The 17,570-nt window shown below is 40.5% G+C and overlaps 1 protein-coding gene and 1 pseudogene across 7 annotated transcripts in view; one reads left to right on the top strand and one right to left on the bottom strand.

The window, feature by feature from the left end:
• The window catches only part of CCDC85A (coiled-coil domain containing 85A), a 202,300-nt gene that overhangs the window by 27,686 nt on the left and 157,044 nt on the right, over positions 1-17,570 (bottom strand). The gene's annotated exons all lie outside the window — the stretch shown is intronic.
• LOC116764642 lies at positions 1,812-2,799 on the top strand (annotated as a pseudogene).

Below are 17,570 nucleotides of genomic sequence, written 5' to 3'. Positions count from 1 at the left end.
ATAAATTTATTCTGAAAATCTGGAATCACTTCCATCTATTTCTAAAGCTGCAGTGAAGTTCAAATACGTTAAAAAAAAAAAAACAAAAACAGAAAAACCAAAGAAACGGTAACTGAAAAGATCACTAGGAATGGTCAGCAGACCAAAAGTAGAAAGAAGACCTTATTACTGAGGCATCCAGAGTATATGCTGATTTCCATCAAAATCATCATGTAATTTCCATACAAAATGATTATATAATCACTAGGTAATTACAAAATCATTATGTAATGTGAATATTAAAAAAGTTATCATCAAGAGAAATATTATTCTCAACTTAATTACGTGTAGGCCAATCAATCTATAAGTATCCAGGCGTTCCCAGCTAAGGAAGCCAGAAGGTAGTATTATTCATTCACTCCTCATTTATTATGCCAAATAATGGCTAAGATTGAGGTCTGTGGAGTCGCAGTTGAGGCTGTGAGGAACTTCAATTCAGAGAACCTGAAATATTAAACAGTTGTCACAGTCAGGGAAACAGAAGTTGTTCAGAACAATGTGAGCCTAGGACACGAGGGACAGAGTACCAAGAACTGAGGCTGACATGAAAGGCAGGAGGTCAGATGATGGAGAACCTTCTATACCACATGAAGGATTTGAAATTTATTCTATGCTGAGGGATGAGCTACGTGACAAGACCTGATTTGGTTTGATAGATTGCTCTAGGAATAATGTGGAGAATGATCTGGGTGGGACAAGACTAGGTAGGATAAAGTCTAATTAGGAGATTAACAAAGAAGTTCAAGTAAAAAATGATTACCCATCACCTACGCTGGACAATAGCAGAAGGAATAAAAAGGATATTGATGGATTACAGGGCAGGACCTTTTGAGCCTTAATATTTACTTCAGTGGAGGCAGGGAGGCTGAAAGAGGACTCTGGGATGGGTACCAGCTAAATGGTCATGCCATTCACCAGGATAGGAAATGCCAGGGGAAGTAATATATCTCATTCATCAGATTTTAGAATGAAGATCAAAGAGGGAATTAACAATATTAAACACAAAAGCATCTTTCTCACAAATACCCCCAACAAATGGTTTTCTTCTGACATGTAAAATAGGAGTTTGCAAAATAATTAAATTGTAAATGACTTTAACTTCATGCCATAATGAAAATATGTTCTTGGAAAAGAAAATAATTCTGAAATATCTATCACTCCAGGTGAAACTTGAAGATATTTAAATACGGTTTCCAGAAAAAAATAAAATAAATGAAAGTAATTACGGAGGTTAGCAGGATGCCTTTTTACAAGAATGAGGGAGGGCAAACCCCAGGAAGAAAAGAATTAATATCTTGAAAGGGCCAAAACAGCCAAAACCCTGTATCTCTGTAGCCAGAGCAATAACAGACAAAGAATAACCAAGAAGGCCTGGTTAAAAAAAAAAAAAAAAAAAAAAATAGCTGTTAAACAATAGGTAGGAAATGTGGACAATTAGATTTACGTGCATTCTGCTTGTAAGTAAAGAGTTTATGTGCTTAATTCTTGTCTTTTATTAACCATACACCTCCCTGTGAGAAAGACTGAAATTTCTAGAAAAAAAAAAGAAAGATCATACATCTAAATGAGTTTCCAATCAGGTTGACATTAAATAGTAAAAGTTTTTGGCATTCTTGCTGAGACAAACATATCTGAATACTTTTAGGTCTCGAGCTTATAAACGATGGGGCAGGAGAGGGGCATGAGAAGGAGTGAGAGTCAGGGCATAGAAACGAAATGCCAGTGTAGATGCAAAAGCAAAAAAGTAATTCTAGCTCTTTTCGCTTTCAGACATGGGCACACTGCAGAAGGATGTTATTATCAAGTCAGATGCACCTGACACCCTATTACTGGAGAAGCATGCAGATTATATAGCATCCTATGGCTCAGAGAGAGATGATTACATTCTTACTCTCTCTGATGGTATTAATGTTATTGACGTAAATAAAGTTGTGGAATATGTTCAGAGTCTACAGAAAGAAGATGGTTCTTTCGCTGGAGATATGTGGGGTCCCACTAAGCAGCTGGTCTAACTGGAGTTAATGGTCTGCTGGAAGTTCCAGCAGGCACTGTGCTAGTTATATCAGCGTACAGGAGCACTAGAACAGAGGGGGCCAGTCTAAAAGATAAGGGCCGAATGCAGTGCAGGCCGGAGAGACCAGCTGCTTTGTGGGATGTGAAAATCTACTTTTATATAATAGGGAGAAATCGACACAAGATTCTCTTTTTGTGCGGTGGCAGTTTGGCTCTCTTGGGGAAGCTGGGTGCTATTAATGTGGAAAAGGCAATCGAATTTGTTTTATCATGTAGGAACTTTGAGGGTGGGTTTGGTTGCAGGCCAGGTTCTGAATCCCATGCTGGGTAGATCTATTGGTACACAGGATTCCTGGCTATTACCAGTCAGTTGCATCGAGTACCTTCTGATTTACTTGGCCGGTGGCTTTGTGAATGCCAGCCTGCGTCAGGTGGATTCAGTGGAAGGCCACAGAAGTTCCCAGATGTATGCTATTTCTTGGTGGGTGTTGGCTTCCCTAAAGATAACTGGAAGGCTTCACTGGATTGACAGAGAGAAACTGCACAGTTTCACCTTAGCGTGTCAAGATGAAGAAACGGGAGGATCTGCGGACAGGCCAGGAGATAGGGTAGATCCTTTTCATACTGTATTTGGAATGGCTGGATTGTCACCTTTGGGAGAAGAACAGATTAAACCTGTTAGCCCTGTTTTTTGCATGCCTGAAGAAGTACTTCGGAGTGAATGTTCAGCCTGAACCAGTGAGCTAGATCAGATCCCTTGATGCAAAAGGTGCTTAGTGTCGTTTTACTGGTTTAACATTTCAGTATTTGAAGTGCTTCACAAACTTAATGACTGCCATTTAAATATTTTGTATATGAATTGTGTTGATTTTAATAAATTATATGACACATTTTAAAAAAAGTAATTCTAATTAACATTGCATTTGGCTTACAGAGCAGAGCTGAGTAATGATTGTGTTAAATACCTCAGCACTTCAGAACCCAGTGGAAGACATGTAGCTAGAGCCCCAGGGACTAAACAGATATTTAGGACAAATCCTTGCTGAGGTTACTGAGAAATATTACACTGTGAGGTGGTGTTCACTGGCCTGGCTTTGGCAAAAGGAAGGGTCTACGGTATCTTCAAGGGTCTTCCAGTCCCCGAAGCTCCCACACAAAATGGGGAGGTCAAGATATGAGAGAGGTCAACAGAGAGGCGGGAAGAGTCAGCTTCATCCAAAGGCAGCTACCACCCTAGGATACGCGTTCAGAACACAAACAACAACGGCTACCTGTCGGACTGCAGTTCACCCGTGCCATTTTGTGGAAAGCTCTACCTCAGAGCAATTCACAGTGATCTGACTGTTAAAGGCTTACAAAAGCAAGAGTGGTCCAAATGAATCTAGGCCCCATAAGCTCTGCACACATGGTAGTAATAAAATCACCAGCAGGGAGAAATGAGATCTCTCATTACTGACAACACCGTTAAAGCACAAAAGGAAACATCATGGGGACGTGAGCTCAATTTTCATAAACGGCTCTTACTAGGGGAAGAAGAAAATAAGTGATTTTAAAATATGTTTATTTGTGCGCTACTTCCTAACATAAATAATTTAGGATGCACTGCATGCCTCTCTCATTCCCTACCTTGAAATCTTGCAAGTGTCCCAGGGCACAGTCCACAAACCACTTTTTTTTTTTCTCAACACTCATTCACAAAAATTTCTAATTCAGTCGCATAGCCATGTATTCTTTCAAATATTTATATCCAGCCCTGCCCTCTCCCCCGAGTCCCATATGTATACATCTAACTCTGCATCTGACATCTCCTCGTCGATGTCCAACATCTCAACTTTACCACGCCCCCAAAGAACTTGATTCCCCTGCACCCCTTAACCTGTTCCCCCCAATCTTCCCCATCTCAGTAAAAAGCACCACCAATCATACGGTTGCTTAGATCAAAATCCAAGGATCATCCTTGACTCTTCCCTGGGCTGCCATTCACTGCACAGTCTCTGTAAACAGTTCTTCCTGGGGTTGTTGTCTGTACCCAACCGGTGAAGCCATATGTGGTCTCTTTCCCTTATATTCCACATCTAATCTGTCATAAAGCACTCCCAGCTCTACTCCAATATATAGCGTTGTGAATCCGTACCTCCTCACCATTTCCACCCCTAGTTCAAGCTACCATCAGCCCTCTCAGTCTACCAAAGTAGCTCCCTATTGAGTGTCCTTATGTCCCCTCTCCCTGCCTCTACTATCTTTAGTCTGGTTTCAACCCAATATTCGCAGAGACCTTTAGGAAATGTAAATAGATACTATCATACCCTCACCCAATTCCTCCAATGGCTTTCCGTCAACTCAGACCCCAAGTCCACACGCTCGACCTTGGTCAACAAAGCCCACAGGGTCTGTTCCCTGCCCATCTCTGACTTCACATCCTGTTACTCTCTGTCTCACTCATTATGTTCCAGCCACTCTAGCCTTCTAGCTCCTGTTTCCTCAGACACGCCTATCTCATTCCTACCTAAGGCTTTTGTCTTTGCTGTTCTCACTTCTTGCAATGCTCTATTCTAGCCATAGTCTTTTCCTTCCTTCGGGTCTCTTTAGATTTCACGTCCTCAGAGAGGCTTTTTCTAACTCCATGTAAAATACCCCCTTGCTCCAGTCACTATCCAATTCTGTACCCTGCTTTTGTTTTGTTAACAGTGATTATCACTTCCCAATAATACGTATTTATGGTTTTAAAAGAATAATCCACCTACTAAGATGTAAGCTGCATGAATTTCTTATTCAGGGCTGTATCCCCATTGTCTAAAACAGTATCTCTATATAAGGGATACTCAAAAAATACTTGAGGGGTGGCTTCCCTGGTGGCGCAGTGGTTGAGAGTCCGCCTGCCGATGCAGGGGACACAGGTTCGTGCCCCGGTCCGGGAAGATCCCACATGCCACGGAGCGGCTAGGCCCGTGAGCCATGGCCGCTGAGCCTGCGCGTCCGGAGCCTGTGCTCCGCAACGGGAGAGGCCACAACAGTGAGAGGCCCGCATAACGCAAAAAAAAAAAAAAATACTTGAGGGGTAAAATATTGAATGAATGGTCAATACAAGTCATCAGCCTTATGTGACCTATAGAAATCCCACTTCCTATTTGTTAGGGGTTGTTTTGGTTATATTAAGAAAAGCAGAGAAAGCCCACTAGTCACTCATCATTGAATGAATATCCCTGTACTAATGGAACAATAAATGTCAACATCTCTCATTCCAAAAAGCGAGGTTACTGCTTTTGTCTAGCCTCTATGAGATTCTGGGAATAAAAGACAGAATAATTGAGGGACTTCCCTGGTGGTCCAGTGGTAAAGAATCCACCTTACAATGCGGGGGACGTGGGTTCCATCCCTGGTCAGGAAACTAAGATCCCACATGCCGCGGGGCAACTAAGCCCACACACCACAACTACTGAGCTCGCACACCTCAACTAGAGAGCCTGCATGCCACAAACTACAGAGCCCCATGTGCTCTGGAGCCTGCACACCACAACTAGAGAGAGAAAACCCACAAGCCACAACTAGAGAGAAGCCCGTGTGCCGCAACTAAGACCCGACGCGACCAAAAAAAAAAAAAGGAAAAGAATAACTGAAATAGAAAAGTTTCACCTCATCCCTCCATACAAATTTTGACCACAGCTAACGCCACAAACCAAGTCTGCCTAGTTAAAAAATTTTCTCTCTCCTGAAGTCTCTGGTTGAAGAACTTAAGAGGAATAAAAGGGCCAAAATTCTGAGATCATCACTAAATAAAGGACTTGGCTGAAGTTTAAAATGCACAGCTAAATTTTTCTGAAAAGTGACATTATGAAGCTTTAAGAAAGGCAAATCTTAAAAAAATATTATTAAGTTAGAATCTTTACAGTAGTATCATCCTGGAAAACAATCAGGTCTACCAGTAGTAATAAGTTTTCCAAGGCTGGCTAGAGCTATTTTTCGAAATAAGAAGGAAATAATATTTTGCTAACCCACAAGACTGATGACCCAGGGACTAATGAGCTCCATAATCAACTCACTGCCTGACCCCTCAGCAAGTCACTTGTCCTCAGTGCTAAACGGGAGAGGCCTATCAATTAGCTTCATGTGGTGGCTGTGAAGGGGGACTAAGAAACCTGATTGCAAAGCACTCTGAAAACACTGAACACTATAGAGACAGGCTTGCTAATAGCCAGGTTGCCACCAGTCACCATCTAAGCATTGCGAATGCCCTTGGCTTCTCCCTCTTGGCTCTTCTGATATCAATCAATTGCTCCTGGTGACAAAGACAAAAAGACAAGTGAGGATTCTTCTCACCTGCCTAGTCCTCTCACTCACTTCTCACTTCCTGGGCCACAGGAAACATGCTGGAGACTTGAACTAGCCTCAGTGTTCCTGTTGTTTCCAAAGCAACTTGCAGAGCCCCTATGAAGGAAGAGACGCTGTACAAACGGCCAACTGAAGGCCTTTCTTTTCTTTCCTTTCCTTTCCAGGTACACACAGACCACAATTAAAACCACATATTTAACAAAGGTGATGAGAGAGGAGAAGATTAATATGAAGGACTTGAAAACACAGAATTCACTTAATTCTTATCAGTGATCCTCCCTATTTCTTATTCTTTCATGAAATGCCCTCACTTAAGGGAAAAGGGAGATTAATTGATTTCTGACCTCCTCCCAAGCCAGACATGGTTTTCCTCATTCATTGATAAAACACTGATTTAGAATTTTGCTTGTCTGTGAGGGACTATATAGAAATTCACGTCCTTCCCAAGCCACCAGCTGTACGGTATCTATTTTAAAGACAAGCCTGCCCCATGTTGTCTTCCCAGCAATTTCTTGAAGGTGTGCAAGAATAGCCAGGACACAAAAGCAATATAATCACTCGCTCACTAAAGTACAGATTCAGTCACCATACACATGCGTTTCAGAAAAGTACAAATTTCCTATCTGTTAGCACCACAATTGTCCTTCCTGTATGGGAGGACTTGCCTTTTCAAGTCAAATGCAAGCGTGTGGATCCCCAGCAGAATCATTCCAAAGCTAAGTGGTTTGCTCGGAAAGAATACCTGTATCTCTTGCTCAACTACCCCTCTGGCTCAACTGCAGCACTTTTCAAATACCAGATACTGATTACTCAGGGCAGGTTTGGGGGTGATAAGACAAAGGAACTTAAACCAATGAAAAAATAAATAATACTTATTGAGAAGAGTATTTGCATACAATAAATTCCCTATGCACAAATGCAAATTTATGTAACAATATGAGACCAATTTTTAAAAAATAATATTAACAGATAACCCAAGCAATTGACACATAAATATTTTTAGTGTAGGACAAGGGTCAGCATACTACTGCCAGAGTTAAATCCAGCCTCTTTCTCCTGTGTTAGAAACAAAGTTTTTATCAGAACACAGCCAAGCCCATTCATTTAGATACTCTGCATTTGTGTTCAGCTGTTTTGGTGCCACAGTGACAGACGTGTAGTTGCAACACACCATATGGCTCACAAACTTGAAAATGTTTACTATCTGCCCCTTTACTAAAAAAGCACCAAACCCTGGTTTAGAAGATAACAAGGTCACTGCAGATTGGAAGAGTCTGGGAAGTTTCTAGAGAAGGAGGCAAGCAGCTTAAAGAGAAACTACAATTGAACCAGAAGATAAGTGATAAGTGGACAAATATTTTTTTCCTGAGTAATTATTTATCTACAGACTAGAAATGTCCTTGAGATTGAGAAAAGGATGAGATCTTCCTATGCTGAGAAAATCATTATTAGAGTGATGAAACTCTCAGTGAACAGCAAAACAGATGGACTAGAAAATAAACTGGGTTTCTTGGCTAATTCCCAATTCACACCCCAGTGATACCACACCAGAGGTTTGTCGTGGATGGAGGTGGTGGTGATGGTGCTGGTCGTGGTGTTTTCAAAGCTAACTTGCTTCAAGAGAAACATACTTGCCACGTGACAAGTTTCAGCAAAATGGGGAGAATGCTAGACTAGTGGTAACAGAAAATCTGGACACGAACCTTGCCTCTGCCCATTAGTGAACACACTCTCACCTGCAATAGAGATAATCATAGGAACCAAGGTCAGAATGGGAATCAGTATCCCAAGATGGACTCAGTGTTGGTCCAATACCCAGGACCTCAGCTGATACTCAGGCTGTGGTTAGTGCTTGTGTCCTAAACAAGCCTCCAGGGCAGAATGGGTGATTCAACCATCACGTCCTGTGCCCTGAGGCAGACCCAGCTGCAAGGGTCACAGATTTTTCTAAATCATCCGTCCTGCTGTGGTCCAAGCTGTTTCTCACAGAAAGAAAGGTCCATTTTAGGTTACAACCTCATCATTTAAAAGAAGAAAGGACATATACAAATAAAAGAATTAGACACTATCCTTTTCATGACCTATAATGGGGTCTCTCCTGGAGCCCTGAAGACTTAAGATGCTGAACAAACGCTTAAAACCAGTAGGATTGATGCCTTCAAACAGAATTACCATAAAGATACATCTAAAATAAAAAGCACAGTTTAATGAGGCAATAAGGTATTAAAAATCAATGTGATAACAAAATCGAACATTTTCTACTGGTTAAAAGACTAGTTAAGGTCTATTGACTCACAAATTACTCTGGCATCATTTATAGCCCTGAAGCCCTGAGAAACCACCTAGAATCCAGAGATGTCTTAGCACATTCTGGTAACTGACTCTGAAGAACCTTGTCAACATCAAGATCCTGAGCAGGGCGCTTATTTTACGTGAAAAACATTGGAAGGGCAGCTGGCCTTACCTGCTCTCATGCCCACTTTGATCTTGTTCTCAAGTGTCAAAGACTCAATATAACTGGTTTCCCTAACTAAGAGAATCCTTTTTAATAAAACGAATGCTGTGAGGCCACATAAGCCACCTTCTTTAAAAATTACCGTTTAGTAGAGGGTCCAGTCTTAAATGGACCTCTCCAAAGTCCTTTTCAATTGGCAATGAATGTGAGCTGCCATCACTAACTACCTTACCATTTGCGGAAGTCAACAAACGCATGTGAGTTTCGCTGGTTAAGGAATTGTGCATGAAAATAGGAGTGAGATGAGAACAGGGGCTGAAAAGTGAATGGAATTTGTCCCAAACAATATAACAAATTTACAAATGCAGTTGCTAAAGTCCCCTCTGTCTAACTCTATATCGGAAAGAAAGCATTCAAGTTCTAACTAGCTTCTGTTAACTTCTGGCACTCAATACATGCCTGGCATCCAAAAGGATGAAGACCCATCATTCCCACACAATTTATTTGTGATCAGATTTACTGGAGTTGTGATTTATTTCTGAGTGTGTATTTTATGTTTTACTTTTATGATATTTCTGTAGTTAGGGTTATTACATTTCCTAGCATATGAAAATGTTTAAATAAAAAAATTCTTTTTGACATTAAGACACACCAGTCTTGAATGGCAAAAACAGCTGAAATACTTTGACTATTAAAAAGCATTTCTTAGAGCCAGCTTTTATGTAAGTCCAGGATGGCTCCCATCTGCGCCTGGGTTTATTAGTTTTTTGTTATCTGTCAAACATTAGAACTTCTGCTTCACATGTTGTTCTGTTGCAAATGAGAGGCATCTTAGGTCAAGAAAAGACAGTATCAAATTCCTTTATTTGCTATACTACATTTACATCAGATTTACATTTCCTCCATGATCCTTACATTTTTGTATCCAATCTTCTTTCTAATAAACTGCTAAGGGCAATAGCTGGATGAAGAAAACTACCAAAATACTAATTAGTCCAAGGGTTTTAAAGCAAGGTTAGCTGTCTCCTTGTGTTTTATTTTTCTCTTTTTTAAAAAAATAATAATTCAAAAGTTGCTTCTACTCCTCCAAACTATATTACGGAAGTTACAAAAATCTGAAAGAGGATAAAAATTCTGAAAGAGGGCGCGATGATCCGTGTGCCTCAACTAAGCACTCCTGAGATCACAAGTATCTGAGATGAGTGGATTTTTGTGAGATATCGAAAAGTTTGAGGACAAGATGTTCTCCCAAAGGAAAGAATTAGACCAGGGAGAGACACTTGAAACAAGGATAATGAAACACTTTCAGAAGGGAGGAACGATCTTTGAATAGGCTGTCCCTTCACTACTAGTGATTCTGGGCTTCACGCTAAGACCCTGTGGTAAGAAGTACTTTTTCTATAGGCTTTGGGCCTGGAACAAGGTGGATCGCAAGCAGGAGTTGGGGAATTTTCTCAGCCCAGGAAATGTTGGGAGACCTGATCATAGGAGCCTTGGGGAAGGGCCAGGACCTCACTATAGCAGCCAAAGTCAGGACCAGACTATGGAGGCCAGGGAAACCTGTACACTTGAGGAGGGAGCAGCTCCCAAAGGCAGGCTCCCAGGGGCTGAGTGCACAGATCCCATCCCCCCACCCAACCTGTGCTGGCCTGGCCTGAGCAAACACAGTCTACCGTGACTTTCAGGAATGCCACATTTACACGTGTGGGTGGGTTGTTTTCTTCCAAGTACCCCATTGCTTAGCAATACAGAAACTACGTTGTAGAATTTCTAGATTAAGCTCTAAAATAACCCTAAATCTACTAAGAATTATTTACCCAGCCAGTAAAGGCCCTTAAGTCGTGAAACAATTAAGGGGAAGCCTGTCATTTCTTTCATACGCTCTCTTTCTTCATTCTGCTTCTCTACCCATGCTTTAATTAGCTTCGTGTGTCAACATGACACCAGTTTATACAGGCTCCGTGGCACACGATCTAAAAGATAATAAAGAAAAGTTCCATGTGAACTGTAAAAGTGACACTGATAACTGTCTCGCGATGCACCTCCTACCATTTTTCTTTCATTTTCTACGACAACCACAGAATCTAAAGAAAGGCCCGGTCCACTTCTTGCTGGCTTTTATTTCAGGTGCTTTAGTCTACAGTCTACAGTCTACAGTTGTCTACAACAAATAAGTTTCCTTTGAAAGAACATTGTCTTCTTTCTGTGGATCCCAGTATAGCTGCCATTTGATCCATATGCAGGGAGTCGTGTTATTCTCCTCAGTCTAGTCACACTGCAAAAGACTAATATCTGGTATCTCGTATCTCTGTCATCTCTTTTTCACAGTAATCTATTTTGGCTTCTTTCATAATTGAATTCCTGAAAAGTATGTTACATTTTAAAATAAAGAATGTATATTGTTTTGGTATAAATTAGAGGTAAATAAAAGTTGATTTTCTAACATTTCCTATATTGATGATCTCTTTCATCATAATTTTAAAAACTCTGTGAAATAACATTCTCCATTTATTATATGAAATCCTTTGAAATCGTTTTTAAGACTTTATTTATTTATTTATGGCTGCATCAGGTCTTTAGTTGCGGCACGCAGGATCTTCGTTGAGGCATGCGGCATCTTGCACTGCGGCGCACGGACTTCTCCCTAGTTCTGGCGTGTGGGTTTTCTCTTCTCTGGTTGTGGCGTGCAGGCTCCAGGCTGCATGGGCTCTGTAGTTGTGGCGCTCAGGTTCCAGAGCGCGTGGACTCTGTAGTTTGTGGTATGCGGGCTCTCTCACTGAGGCGCGCGAGCTCAGTAGTTGTGACCCGCGGGCTTAGTTGCCCCGCAGCATGTGGGACCGTAGTTCCCTGACCAGGGATCGAACCCACGTCCCCTGCATTGTAAGGCGGATTCTTTATCACTGGACCACCAGGGAAGTCCCCCTTTGAAATATTTTTAACAGTGATTTGTAAAAAACGTTTACATTGGTTTATGTGCTTACTTGCCTACTTTACATATCTTAAGTTCTGGGGATCTTTATCATTGGTACCAACTTTGAAAAGGCATTTCTTTCTCAAATGATAATACCTAATAGGTAATACTGAATTTTTAAAAAGTAATAGGACCATTCACACTTTTGGGCTCCCTTTGAAATACTGTGTTCACAAACTGGGTGTAGAGTACAGCGCTCAACGATACTTGTGGAGTACCACGGAGACCATGGCAGATCGAAGAGCCTGTGCTTGCCAGGTGATGAGTGACACCCATGCATACTTCCTGAGCGCTCCTCTTGATCACTGGAGAGAACCAACTCAATCTTCACTGCGTTTCTCTATCTGTTCTCGACTACAGACCCCTTCATTCTGGGACTTGGTAACTTTGCATGGGTATAAGATGGACACACACGCTTTTACTTATCCTTGGGCTCAGAATGTTCAGGGCTGAAAGAAACCACACTTCCCAATGAAGAAACAGAGGCCTTTGTATCTGACCAGAGAGAAATCCATAAGGATTCACTACACTCATCTTGGTTATTTTAAAATGTGTATGTTGTTAGGGAAAACTAGTGCCTTTATGTTCATTACATATAATTTTATATAAATAAGGGGACTGCACATTATCTCTCAAAATATACACAAGCTCACACTGCCCAGACTAGTATGTAAGCCCCATTACATGCATACTTGATATGATATGAGCCTCAAAGATTTACACATAAGACTGTACATTACTTAAATTTAATAGCTGTCTGATGAAATTTTATTAACTTTAGAACACAATGAGGAAGAATAACCCACAATGACATAAATACACACTAAATACACACCTGTAAATAAAAGATCCAATATGGTGCCAACCTGTAGTTTTAGGGAACTTTATATCAAAATTAAAAGAGGCACACCTCTTTTGTGTATACATTCCACATATACACAAACTTTCTCTGGATAAAGAGTCATGGATTCGCAGAGCTGAGCAGAACCTTCCACCTCACCTTTGACAATCCTCTTTTCTAGTCAAGACATTTACGGTTCACAGAGGTTAGGGTATCATCCTGGTCCAGCAGCTCTTTAGACCAAGTCCTAGTTCTTGTAATTCCCATTCAGTGCTTGTTCTAGCATATTCACAGTGACTCCTTTAATTACTTGATTGTTAACAGAGTCCCCAGTCACGGCTGACCATGTCTCAGCTTTCTAAAAACGACTTAGTTATGTTTTGCTTAGTTTTCACACAATGATAGCTTTTTAAGTATAATTTAGGAAAGTCTCAAATCACTGAGAAATTTGTTTACTTAAACTGTCTTACTTTGTCAAAGAATATAATTATTTGCCTACACTACATTTATTATCTATATTGTATTTATACTTAGGCAATATATAGGCATTGCCTATATTACATTTATACTTGCCTACTTTACATTTTGATATAGGTAACTATCAGTTATTAAGAGGCACCAATTTTAATTTTTGTTGTGTTATAAATGTGATCCTTTTCCTCAGGCTACAGCGAAGAAAGAAACTAGACGTTTAGACCCTTACATGAAAAATGCCTAAACTCCACTGTAGGAAAGATTTGAACCAGAAAGAAGAGGAGGACAGCACAGTTCAGATGCCTCGTTTCCATCAGTCAGAGAGGTAGTGCCCTCCAGCGGGAAATGGAGACCAAAGTGAGACTGTGCTCCAACGGGAGTCTCCGCACCTTTACGAGTGTCAACTAAGCCAGGTTTTCATCATTTACATTTTTTGATATCCATATTTCAATAGTATTTACATTTAGTTTGCTTAATTGAATCCCCAAGTCAAACATTACACGGTACTCTCCACCACTTTCTCTGAGACGGTTTTCTTACCCTTAGAAAAAGCAAGAAAAGGGAAGACTGTTTCATCTTTACCTCATAAAACATTTTTGACTCCACTCTGGATTAAAAAAATAATAAGAGCAGAGAGCCATTTCTACAGGACAAGGCAACATTAATTTCTCTTGTAGTTCCATCCCAAATTTTCCCCAAATATTCCTCCATATTGCTTCCCATTCAAATACCTATGATTCTAGTTGATATTACTACACAGCAAAACTTTGTGCTGAGAGAGTCCCATTGTTTTTGGTGACAAATTCTGCCAAGGACAGGTAGCAAAAATGCTACTATTTTTTATGGCTACTACTAATCAAAACAACATTTTTAAAAATATGCCCTAGTGATAGAATTACTAACATACCAGTATAGCTATAAAAAGGCAATGCTGTTAAATATGAATTATTGATACCACAGTCCCTAACAGTGGAGTACCTTTTAAATTCAATAATTCTATTAATAAGTTTAATAAGTAGTATAGCTATGTTGCTTGTTGCATTTCTATTTCACCTATTTTCCCTCATGAGAAATAAGATTTCTCATCATGTAGCAGATTCTCAAACAAGAATCCTTAAGCATGAGGGGGTGACAGAAGAAAGTTGCAAATCCCTTCACTCTGAGAGACTCCATGTTGCTTTAGACATTTTTGCTGTGAGCTTTACTCTCTTTGATATTTTCTCTGATAGATTTTCGCTTTTCCCTTAATCCAGTCTCCACGTATTTAGGTTCTCCAGCATGACTTTCCCCCATCAACTTACTTCCCATATCTGTCTCTTTTATTCCAATACACCCACGCCACTTGTGTAGTACCCATCTCCTTTGAAAACTCTGTACAGAAAAAGCCTTTTTCCTTTTCTTTAATTATATAAATCATGGTGATTTAGAGAAAATTGTAATCCACAATCACTATTTCTCTGGTGGAGTCCATTTTTTCCCCAAATATGGCTCTAGCAGCAACCAACCCTTAATGGATGTAACTAATTTCTTCTATCAGTAGCATCCAGCTTCTACCCAGGTTGTGCAACATAATTGGAGTTGCTATCCATGAAAAACTTTGCGCAAGTTGCCCCTCATGAGTGCCACAAAGGTAATTTCCATGCAAATAACAACTGAAGGATACCACCATTCGCTCTTAGCATCCTCGAAAGCACTACTCTGTGTCTGCTTTTGTGCTATAGTTACTGAATTTTTCTTCCAGAGCAGTTCCAACCGTAGAAGAGCCATATATTTATGACCCGATAAGGCAAAAATGACTTGCAAAACATAAAGTCAGAAAATGTGGAAAGGAGAAAGAGTGACACAATAAATAAATACTTCCATAGCAAAACAGGAAAAGCACAGGAGGGAAATCTACACATCAGAGAGAAACGACCCTCCCCGCCCCCCCAATCTCTCCCCAGCATGCCGGCAATCTGCATAAGCACACAGGTGAGGGAGCTTTTCCGAGATGAGATGCTGGACCTGGGGTGTGTTGCCATGGAAGTGAGGGGCTGGATTTCTTCAGCTCCTGGGTACCCTCCCTCAGCACTTCTGGCAATGGTGACAGCTTCTTTCCTTTGTTCAGGAACTGCTCTGAAAACGGCTCTGCCTCTTTCCCAGTGCACTGAAAGACTGCATTGTTGAGGCCACCTTGCAACCGAATTGCACGAGAGGGAGATTTTTCATTTCCACTCCTAAAATTAGACTCTTGTGTGTGTGCTAGCACAACAGACAGAGAAACACTTGCTGAAAAGGGCCCGCTCAGTGGTGCTCCAGGTTGCCAGTGCCTTTCTAAGACATTTGCTGAACCCACAGCACAGGGCAGGCATAGGACACCAGGCACCTACGCTGATGCTGGAAAACTTGCTCTAAAACCCTGGTCTCAAGAGGTGGGTGGTTTGTTCTGGAGAGGGTCTCTGAGGCATAAAGGACACACAGTGCTTTCCAAGCAGGTGTTGGTGCCAGAGTATTAGAGGAAAAGACAGGTTTCCCAGTAAGACTTGTAGCAAATGTACTTAACTGGCTTTGGATTTACAGCAAACTGCTTGCTTCTTGTCTTTAGCCCTCTCCATAATGCAAACTCCAAACTCAAAACAAGATAGGTGAAAATAGCTTTAAAAATATTAGTTTTTACCTTATGGTTGTATCTGAAGAGTAACTGATGTCTTCAAAGGATAGTATTATTTATAATAAAATCATCAGATAGGTATTCTTCACTATCTACTTTAAGATATTTTCTCCTTGAACAGACTGCATTGCAGACATAGCACATAAACATATTGGCTAGGTCTAGATTAAACAACCTTTGTGACCATCAAGAAAAGGACAATGGAATGAGCAGAGAGATCCAAGCAAGGGTTTTGAATTTAGGCTAAAATATCAAATGTCACTGGGAAACGCCTTGAAAGCCACTACCGTATCTATGTTTCCCTACCCACCTACCTCCAAATCATCTGAACGGAAAGACCTTCTCTGACCACATTCTGTTAAGTGTGAATTATTCATGCAGATATGGGTCTGTGGGTTTGTACAATAAAACTTTATGATTCTGAAGTATCTGGGAAATATGTCAGGGAGGAGAAGGCTCTAAAATGCATTTTTCTTTCACTTATGATACTGTGGCTTGAAGAACAGTACTTCCCTTAAAAGCAGGAATAGAATAACACGTCTAACAAATCTTAGATGGCTAAGCAGATCCAATGTTAATTTTTAAGATAAGGGTTAAAGAAACAATTTGACAATGAGATAAAAAGATTTAGCAGCTTAATTCCAGTGAAATAAGTTAATGGTATGAAATGATTGATGGAGGCACTGTGGTACACTAGAAGGAACACTGAATAGGCCTGTGTCTTAGCCTGAGTCTGTCTGTAATCAGCTGTCTGCCCTATACTATATTCCCAGACTCTGTGAACCTTATATGCTTTTTCTAAAGGAGGGGATTGTCCAATCTCATATGTCAGGTTCTAGTCAGATTTGAAAATTAATGCCTTTTTATCCAGAGCAATCTTGTGAATACCTGAGATAGAAATGTTGCTTTTAAATTTGATAAGAAATTCCTTTACAACTACAACTTTACACCATCTCAGGTCTGTAATTTATAAATGCTTACTTATGACATTGTGGGTGACTTTACCTCATTGGATTTGAAAGTTAACAAAATTTCATAGCTAGCAGCTACATTTATTTAAGTAACACACAATCTTCATTTAGGGTTCATATTGTATTAAATATGTACACAGTGGAGCTGACAGACCAGTCTGAGCAGTTTTAGCATTACAGGTATATATTATGAGAGGGTAGATGCAATCATGTGAAATATTTTTAAACATAATCTGTAGAAAATGTTCATGTTAGTTTATGTGTTCAAGGAAGATAATATCCCAGGTCCAGGTTATCTTTAGTGCTCACTTATACCAACTTTCAAAAAAGCATCTTCAAGGTTAATCCTTGTTGCCTCATATGGCAGGATTTCCTTCTTTTTCAAAAGGCTGAATAATGATCCATTATATGTTTATGCCACATTTTCATTAGCTATACATCTGTTGATGTACCTTTAAAGTTGCTTCCACATCTTGGCTATGGTTAATAGTGCTGCAATAGACACAGGAGTTTCAATGTCTCTTTGAGATCCTGATTGCAGTTCTTCTGGGTGACTATCTGGAAGTGGGATTGCTGGATCAAACGGCAATATTATGGCAAGAGAAATAAGCCAGCCACAGAAGGACAAATACCCCATGATTCCACTTATATATATGAGGTGTCTGACACAGTCAAACTCACAGAAGCCAAGAGCAGAGTGGTGGTCGCCAGGGGCTAGGAGAGGGGCAGGGAGAGATGGGGAGTCACTCATCAGCACGTATAAACTTGCCGTTACGCGAGATGAGTAAGTTCTGGAGATCGGAAGTACAACATCATGCCTGTAGATA

This window comes from Phocoena sinus, chromosome 13 (genome assembly GCF_008692025.1).
Source record: "Phocoena sinus isolate mPhoSin1 chromosome 13, mPhoSin1.pri, whole genome shotgun sequence".
Lineage (NCBI taxonomy): Eukaryota > Metazoa > Chordata > Mammalia > Artiodactyla > Phocoenidae > Phocoena > Phocoena sinus.
The sequence above is the reverse complement of the archived record's forward strand: the minus strand, read 5'-3'. Positions and strand labels throughout refer to the sequence as shown.